Genomic DNA, 10,313 nt, shown 5'->3' with positions numbered 1-10,313 from the left:
AATGTTTTATCTATATATGTATGTTTGTAAATACTAGACCTGCACAGCGCAGAACTCCAAATAAACAATAAATTCCAAACTCATCAGCCAGCTCTTAATTTAGTTTAACTGGCAAATGATCAATCCCCAGATATTAATGATGAATCCCCGCATTAGTTCCCTTTCCCCATGCAATATGTTGCAACATTCCGACAACAGTAGCATATTTTTACCATAGAAATGTTCTTTAAACTGAATGAAGAGAAAAAGTAATTAGTCATTAGCTATTAGTCTGCACAGTCATGTGGCTGCTTGTGATATGTCAGATCCCAGATGAGACTTGGCAGAGAAACATGGAATTGAATAGAGAACTGAACGTGCAATATTCTTCAAACAATGTGTAACGATATGCGAGAGGCTCAGCAGTGAGGCAAACTGATGAGAGAGCCATGCAAATTCTCACAAAGAGAGGGTCTCGATTACAAATAGCATTGGGATAAATTAATTAACATGCACTCCACCAATTCTCTAGGAATATTCAAATTCAAAGCCATTTGGAAATCTAAAAATATAATTTACCTTAATTTTCTGAGAAGTAATGCAAAGTTATAATTACTGAGCTTTGTCCCTAAATGCATATTTTTCTCCTGTGAAGGTTAGGCATTGGCGGAGGAAAGGAGGGAGGGAGACGCTCAACTCCATCTTTTAATCCATTATTCACTCAAGATAGGGACAAAACCTCAGAGAATATAAAGCTTCTTTTAGACTGATTGAAAAAAACCCAGCCCTATCTCACTACGCTAGATTAGCATTACTAGGAAAAGCATTTTCTCTGAATCACTGAATGAAAATGTTCCTTCTGGAGTCAATGAAAAGTCAGAAGATCAGCTGATCCCAGTAGAAGCATTTGCAGAAATAAGTAACATAAATAAAAGAGCTTTAAATGTATTTAAATGTACATTTGGATACAAGTTTGGAAATACGCAATGCCTTAATATTTTTCGAGACCAATTTATAGCATGCTCCTTATCCATTAGGAACATCTCAGTAATTAACCTGTATTGCCCATATTAAATATGAAAATTTAATACAATATTTATCAATTCCATTGATCAAAATATAGGAAGGGGGCAATTAGTCTATAACCATTCAGAAAACTTTGTTCCTAACATGAAATAATTAAAGTTTAACAATAAAATTTGTGTTGGGCTTAGCTCAAAATGCATAAAATACTTTTCTGATGTCAATATGTTTTTAAAATTATTTAAATAGAGTGTGCCTTTAATAGAGTTCAACAAGCCTTCATAGAAAACACACAATATGGCTGTTCTTATGCTTAAAGTACAAAGAATACAAAGATTGAAAAGATGTAGAAGCTGTTCTCAACCAGAAAGTTTAAGCCCATCTGCAATCAAATACAACATTGCCCCCCAAATAGGATCCCGATGAAAAAGTCTTACCTCATGAATTTAAATAATCAGAGAAAGCTTATTTTAAAACAAGTACAATCCAAATCTTCCAAAATTTTCTTGGTAGATTTATTTTCTGGCTATAGTTGCCCAACACAATTATCCTCAACAATCCTCTATCTAAAGAGGGAAGCTATTTAGGTAACAAGATGGAGTAAAACCAGTGTTTGTGTATATATATATACGCCTACATAAACACTGCATATATCTTCTCTAATGGTATATACTGTTACCTCTGTTTCATATTTCTTCAGGTTTGGGAAGTAAATGTACTTGTTAAAATATAAGCCCTTCTAGAGGAATAATAATAAACCATTATCATCTCTCAATAAATGATTGTAGATTAGTTAAGAAAGGGGAGGGCACTTAAAAAACAGTTTGACCACTTTCCAATTTTATCACTATACAGGTTCTTATTCAGATGTCAAAAATGTGATAAAGTATCAACATTTCACAGATACTGTTACAGAAAGATTACAAACTGTTTTTTTTTAAATTTCTACTTAAAATTGCATCCCACCTTGCAAGAATGACTTAAAGGACTTAAAATAAAGCACAAACACATACACACACTCTCATTTGTACACAAACATGCACATGGAAACACACACACTAAGCTTTTAAGAGAAAACGAGAAATCTAAAATCCTGTACACGGAGAAAAATGCAAATGCACACTCTCTTAAACTCATATAGTTACCATGATTGAGACTGAATTTTAAGTGTAATTTCTTTTTTGTGTATTTGCTCATTCTTAAAGGAGATTACATATTAGGTAATGCTCATTATGTTAAAAACATTTTTACTGGTATTAAATTCTAGAATGAATTTGTTTTGAGTCCTTACATAAGTGAAATTTAACACCTAATAGACCATGTCTATTTGTAGCATATTCAGGTATAATCTTTAGTGTTGTTTTATGTATCAATTCTCAATAAGAACCAAATACGCAACATTCAATAAAATTCAGTAAAGATATTACTTCAAGAAGATAATGTAATTAAGTTTAGGTTTATGCATTTTAGGGTATCTTTAGCTTGGTAGGGACATAGAATATAGACTCCCTATATTCGATGTGGAAACTGGCAGTTCTTGGACCACAACTAATCTACACTTATGATTTGTCTGGCCAACATTTAAATTTGATTGAATTCACATATCAGTAGTGATTCACAAAAGCTTTTCAATCAGAAGATTTGACCCTACTGGGTCTGCACTCCTGCACGGCCACCATCACCTGGAGCTGAGTAGACACTGCGCCCTTTAGATACCACTTGGAGCTCATCCTTTGTCTATCACTGGCTCCCTTCATTCATTTTAATTACCTGCCTGGGCATCATTCTGAGAGGATTAAAGGGTTGCCATGTCTTTTAGACTAAAGTCATAAAAAGAAGGAATAGGAACTGAACAGTTACATTGTTGCATTTCAGGATTCACTTGTATCCCAAACCACATGAATTTTACCCACTAACTTCTCCAGCATTTTGGTTGGAGGTAAAAAAAAATCTTAAATTCAGAGAATTTTCTTAAATTACTCTAAGGCATATCTTTCACCATCTCTGAATATGTTGTACACACACATAGGAACAAATCAAAACATGCTGCTAAAATAAAATGGTAATTGCTTGTGAGTGGGCAGAGAAAAATTCCCTTCACAGGATTCTCATTCATGAGATCATTCCTTGAGTATAATTCAGAAAAGTCCAATTTGTTCATTTTCTAAAAACCAATGAATGGAAAAATTCTGCTGAAGTGATAGCAAAAATGGAATTTTCACACTTCTCAAAACAATGCATTTAGCATAAATTTTTCTGTGTTGTGTTGAATTGAGCAAACATGTTTCTTTCCACCCTTGCTTGCTAATTTCTTAGAAGTTATTTCTGTAAGATTCAAATTCCATTTTTATTGTTACAAAGCAAAATTTTAGAGACTGTCACAAGAACTTTCGAAGTACTTATAGCAATTTGGCTATTTTGAAATTACAACATTTTGATTGAGTTGAAACCTCTCCTGGCTTCTTTAACAGAGGAGAAATTCCAAGAGGGAACTGGGCCACATTTCACCTTCCTTGTCAGAGTGTTCGTATTTTTTGTTTAAAGGGTTCACACTGAATACTCTGATAAAAAACCTTTTGTGATTAGCTGAGAAAATGTCTTCAAAAAAACAGATTTCAGGAAAGTTTTTAGTCCTCCAGCAAATGTCAACAAGAAAAACTTGGCAGATGTCTAATTATTATTGCAGTTTTTCAAATAGGCTTTTTATGACTCACCAAGACTATGAAATCAGTTCCATTAAAAGACCTCTCCTATATTATTATGTCAGAATATCCTGATTTATATGCTATCTTCTGAGACTCATTGTATTCAATCTGCCTTCGCCACAAACATGGCAATACATCTTGTTCTCATAACTCGCTCCTGCTCCTCCCTTCCCTCTCTTCCTCCATCCACTCATCAGAGTCTCTGAGGCAGTAAATATCAATTGTTTCCCTTAAGAGGTAGATAGAATAACCATGTTTCCAGGAACTCCCAGAACAGCTAATGTCACCACAGTCCATTTGTAATAAATGGATACTTAGCTTTTCGAAGTTATAAGGCCAAGTACAATGTGTGATGGAGTCTTTATCCACAGATATCCGATTAAAATATCTAATGAAATTATCCATCTGTAATACTCAATTTAGCAATTACCCATTTTTGTCCTCAGCATTGTTCTCTGAAAGAATATACATGCTTTTTGAAATAAAACTTATTAATGCACTTTAAATCTTCTTAAAGTGCACAGACTAATTGTTAGGGCTAGTAATGGATTGTAAGGCTGAGCTTGAATGTTCTTCAAATATTATACAATCAAATGGGAAAACTAAATTTCTCTGCTTAAGCAAATTTAGAGAGAGAAAGAAGAGCCACGAATCCGGCTACCTTGATAAAAATCTTACTCTCTATTACAAATATCAGTAGAAAACCATTAAATTAGACTAAGGAAGTGTTGAGTCCAAGCTACCACATAGTATCAGATTGCCAAATCAGACTTATAAGAATCAGAGATCTGTCCATATGAAATAATATCAAAAAGAGAAGCAGCTGGAGGTTCAGGATATTGAAAGCAGTTACTTACGTCCTTCCTTCCTGCATCAGATTTGGGTTTTATTGGTCCAGAACAGATGTGTGGTCTCTAAATGAGGTTCTTGGGTTCTTCATATAACTAGAGATGTTTCAATCAGGTTTCAATTATAAAATATCTTCATTTTATACCCCAGAGAATTGCATGGCTGACATAGCATTCTCCAGGGAGCTGTACCTTCTAGATCTGGGGTTCCATTTCCTACAGGTAATTCTTTGCCAGTGGTATCCTCCCAAAGACATTTCAGATATAAGTGCTCTTCTTCCTAGCAAATATCATTAGTCTGTTTACCTGGAAGGCCAGTTGACAAAACAGTTAGGCCAGGTCACCTGACTCTGTTTTTTTCCCTGGGGAAAAGAAGTGAATGGACAGCAGCCCAACTGCCTTAATGTCCTTCTCCCAGGGACCCAGACATATTTTCAAGATCACCCAAATGCCTAAAATTAAATGACTTCTGAAAATTCCCACCTCAACCGTGGTGAGACTTTAACTTTGGAATCATGGGATCATAGGAATTTTGATGGCACATAATGTGGAGTTTCAAATGACGACAGTCCAAATTCACCTATCATATTGCAAATTATCACTAAACTAATTTTAAAAACACATATAGCAAGGGATATACATATTTCCTATAATAACAGACATTATTGTCCAAAGATGAAGTTGCTTTTATTATTTTGTTTTGGAGTCAATCAGTAAACTTAAGTACAAATTGCCTGAAAACGTACTAGATCCTGAATTTGTAACAAAGAAGAAAATGTTTCCTGTCTTCATTAAGCTTATAATTAAAATGGCATAACTATAAATAAAAAGTGTGGAGGGAAGGCTTAGATGCTGCTGAAAATCCATAGCAACAATGCCTAAACCAGATTTAGCAGTTGAGGAAAAGTTGCACCAGGAAAAGCTGATCTAAAACATTTGTAAAAGAAGTTTGGAGAAATGAAAGTTCAAGAACAAGAAAACAACGATGAAAAGCCGGAGTTCAAAGAAATATGATGAGTTCAAGAAATTAAAAGCACTTCATTCTGGCGTAAGGCAAAGCTGGAGAACTGAGGAGGGCCTCCATTAGGATGTGGTTTCTAAGTTTTGTTAATGCATTTGAATTTTAGAGTAAGAACAGTGAGCTGCCCCTAAAGAGTGTTAAGCAGAAGCATGACATGATCAGGTATGCCTTTTGGAAAGACACAATCCAGAAAATGGGATGGGATAACATTTAAGGTTGAGAAATGAATGAGGGTACTATTGCAGGAATCCAGGCGAGAGATGGTAGTACCCTGAGCTTGGGTCAGAGCTATGGAGAAAAGATGACTGGTTTGAGAGATCTGTGGGACACTAAAGAACCAGGACACTGAGACTGAAGGAATGTGAGGGATGAAGAGGAGAGGAGTCAAGAATAACACCCAGGCTGATGGTTGGGCAACTGAGTAAAGGATTTGCCATTCACTGAGGCAGAAAACATAGGGAGAAGAGAGAACTGCAGAGGAAAATTGTGAGTTTCATCTGTCGTGTCTTAACTTTGCAGAGTCAGCAGAATAGCTACATGCATTGTCCTATAGAAAGTTGAATGAGTAGGTCTGATGCTAATGAGAAATACCTGATTGAAATTATTTATTTGGAAATCATTAGCATATAGCTGTAAATTAGAGTCATGGGGTTGGATGCAAAATTTTTTGGGGGGTTGGTGGGCAATTCTCCCTCAAGAGAGAAGAGAATGGAGCATAAAATTTACTTTATCCTTAACATATAGGGAAACTGGGTAAGAGTGAAGAAGTAAAGAGCAACCAAGTCAGTGTGGTGTCATGAAAGTCCAGGGAATAGAGTGTTTCAGGAAGGTCATACTCAACAGTAGTAAATGATGCCAAAAGGCAACTGAAAAACAATTGTTGCATTTTCTAAAACAGAGGTGGTAATTGTGACAATAGAAATATTGATGCAACAATGCAGGACAGAAACCAAACAACATTAAAGAAGAAATGTATTAGGAAGTTAACAAGCTGAGAAAGTAAGTAGATAACACTTTCAACAAAGTTGCATTCAAAGAGAAAAAGGGAGGAGGCTGGAAGTAGACAGCCGGCCAAGGAATAGCATTATTTTATTTTGCTTAGTTTATTTAGTTTTATAATAAGAGAGACAGTCCTACTCACATATTGATGCAAAGGAAAAAGAAGGGGAAGAAAAGGAGAAAGAGAGGAGGAATCCATAGAACATGGTTCCTAGGAAAACAAGTGGATGGATTAGTCTTGGAAAGGACGAGTGAAAGTCTGAGAATATGAGCGTGTTTGTCATTTCAGTGATGAGGAAGAGAACGGTGTTCTCGTTAAAATAGGTTATCTGGCCATTGCCAAAATTAAAGACAGAGATGGAGGGTCAGGGGTCTGAGGAGAATGGAGAAAGTTTGAAATCATATTTTCATGGAAATAGTAAAACGATTGCTGACTTGAGAAACAAACAGATAAATAAAAAAGTTTGGAAACACTGTAAAGTAAACCATTGACGGGATTAGGGAGTAGAGGGGTTATTAAATTCAAGAATGAGTCACTCCCTGTTGGGATCTCCCTCTTCCAAACCACAAGGTTTCATCATCATATTTAAAACTTTACCTTGGAATTGCCCATTTCTATCAACTCCCTCACTCAGGAATCATGATAATTAAAATAAACAGCAAACTATAGTTTGCCAGAAATACTCCTTAGAATTCTCCTGCCTCTACATGAAAGTGGCTTCCCACCAAATCACAAGATCTCTCATAATTCTATCAGAAATGTGAAAGCAATTCATTATTTTCCTTCACAAATTCTTAATATTTACTATGACCTTCTCCACTTTATGCTTATCTCAGTTTTTTACCCCAAAAGCTTGGAAATATGTAAACTCTTAATTATCAAATGATATTCACTTTGTTGGGGTTAAATACAGACTCTGACTCCAAAATGTCTCAGTTCAGACCCAAGTTCTGCCACTGACTAGTGGGTGACTGGTGGGCAAGTTACTGACCTCTTCAGGACTGCAGGCTCTCGCTTATCAAATGGGAAGAGTAATTTCATAGGATATTGTGAGGAGTTAATACATTGGAGGGTCTTAAACTGATGCCTAATACATAGTAAACTCTCAGTAAATGTAAATTACTATGTTGTTGTATCTAGGCCATAGGACACGGGCTCATGTTACAGGCTGCCTGCTTTTCACTGTGTGCTCTTCTTCAGGGAATATATTTTGATTTAGGGCACAGTTAGGTCCAGCCAAACTTCCATATTGTAATAAGAGTCTGTCTCACCAGCTTAATGGGCTGAGGCTTTTCAAAAAGGCTGATTTACCAAGAAAACCAAAAGGAAAAGTTCTGGAAAGTAGAGAGAGAAAAAATTAAATTGTTTTATTCCCATCCCGTTTTTAAAATTAGATCCACCGCCTATCTTTTGCTGGGACCACTGTACTGAGGCCAGAGACTATTTTCATGGCTGGGTTAAATAGCAAGCAGACCTTACTGACTGTAAAGGCTGGCAGACCTGGTAATGACTTACAGAAAGAGACTGTGGTGCCTACTTGTCTGAATAAGTTTAAGGACTTGGCAGATAATTCCCAAGGACCTTTTAATTGTAGCCTGCAGAAAGCCAGAGGACAGGCTAATAACCTTTGAAGCTTTCTTTCATTTTTGACTCTATGAGAGCAAATTCTTAGTTTACCTTAGTATGATATATTTTACATATAATGTGAATATGATTCATTTTAATTGGACATAGCATTACTGCCAAGGATGGTCATAGATAGAGCTCTTTCCTGTCGTCTGTATAAGGCAGTGGCCCTGCCTGTTGTTTAAATTAGCCTTCATGCAACCACTAACTCAAGTCTAGCGATGATTCAAGCCAGAAACAGTAATTTTATTTATATGATGTCTTGCATAGAGGGCAGGCGAGTAAAAGAAAAACAAACCTGGAATGGACAATGAATCAAATCAAAGCTGCTTGTACTTGGGATGCACTCCAGTAGTGTATGATAGAGGCTGTCTACAGAGGTTTATAATGACTCTGCCGATATTAATTATTCACCATGCAGCTTACCCATTTTCAGGGAACCGGGGCTAATGCTAGTAAATGTAATTCTCAGAGTAATACCTTCCAGCTGAATGATACAGAGCACAACAGCTCTAGCTGTCATGTCACTAGTTGAAAAAAGCATTTTCGAGGCAATGTTTCAGTGGGTAGAATAATTTCAGACAGTTCAAAAGTTCATAATAAACATACTTCATAGCTTCATTCGAAATGGTGAAGGAAGGCTTAGTGAGGGAAATCCTTCAGTCTGATTCCATTGGGATGGCCCAGTATACTCGGTGGATTAAATATAGTTAGTGCCTGTCTACTTTAAGCTTTCTTCTCTTGCCTTAGACCTAAAAATGATTTCACTGACTGAAAGTGCATTTTATAGCAGATGTAAAATAGCCTGACTTGTTGGTTGGGTTGGCAAAAGCATGTTGTCACTTACTGACGGGAAACCAGCAGCCTGTTTTCGTGAATGAAGTCATAAGTAATTTTGTCTGATGGGAAGGACTCAGATTGAAAGTAGTATTAAAAAAGACTCTAGGTTTTTGATGGATGTTAGTAACAGCATGAGAAAAAGGCTCTTCCTAGTCATGTTTTATTGCTTTCTTCTATCCTCAGGATCTAGCCTTTCAAAATGTGCTCCATTTGCCTGAGCAGTGGAAGGGACTTCTCCCTGAGAGAAAGGCCCTGACAGGCTGTCTTTGTTCATTCAGCGAAATGCTGTTTGGATTGACTGCGTGAATATACCTTTAGCGTTGGCATTTTTATAATGGAAATCATAATAATAATGCTTTGTTTTCCTTTCTTTACTTAGAAAGGAGCTTTTCTTAGTTTATTTAGTTTTGTAATAAGAGAGCCATTCCTACTCACATATTGATGCAAAGGAAAAAGAAGCAGAGGAAGAAAAGGAGAAAGAGGAGGAATCCATAGAACACGGTTCCTAGGAAAACAAGTGGGAGGATTAGTCTTGGAAAGGACAAGTGGAAATCGTCCTTTCCAAGATTATACTTGTGTCCACTCTTAGTCAGGATCGAGAGTTAACAAGTTACATTGTTTTCAGGAGAGTTCAGGAGAGCTCTGAAATGTAAGTGAAATGATTGTGTTTTTGGTTTGGGGGTTTTTTCCTTAAAGATTGGCACCTGAGCTAACATCTGTTGCCAATCTTCTCTCTTTTTGTTTTGTTTTTCTTCTTCTTCTCCAAAGCCCTCCAGTACACAGCTGTATATTCTAGTTGTAGATCCTTCTGGTTGTGCTGTGTGGGACACCGCCTCAGCATGGCCTGATGACCAGTGCCATGTCCACACCCAGGATCTGAGCCGGTGAAACCATGGGCCACCAAAGTGGAGGGTGCGAACTTAACCACTAAGCCACGGGGCTGGAACCCTGATTTTGGTTTTTAATATCTAAATGAGTGACTCTCCTCCATTAGGTTATTTTTGAAAACTTTACATCCTTGCCTCTTTAAATTATCTTGGAATCACTCTGTAAAGTTCAAGTAGCTGGATGAAAATGTAAATGAAATTCAAATTACATTTCCTGCAGATGGACTCTCACTCATCTTAACCGTATTAGCTAATCATCAGGGAGATTCTATTCTTTGAGTCAGATTTGATTAAAACTATAAGGAAATCATTCTCAACAAGGACTAGAAAACCATTTCCATGTAAAATATAGCTTTGAGCTTGAAAGAGGCATTAGCATGATAC

This window comes from Equus caballus, chromosome 28, assembly GCF_041296265.1.
Source record: "Equus caballus isolate H_3958 breed thoroughbred chromosome 28, TB-T2T, whole genome shotgun sequence".
NCBI lineage: Eukaryota > Metazoa > Chordata > Mammalia > Perissodactyla > Equidae > Equus > Equus caballus.
The sequence above is the reverse complement of the archived record's forward strand: the minus strand, read 5'-3'. Positions refer to the sequence as shown.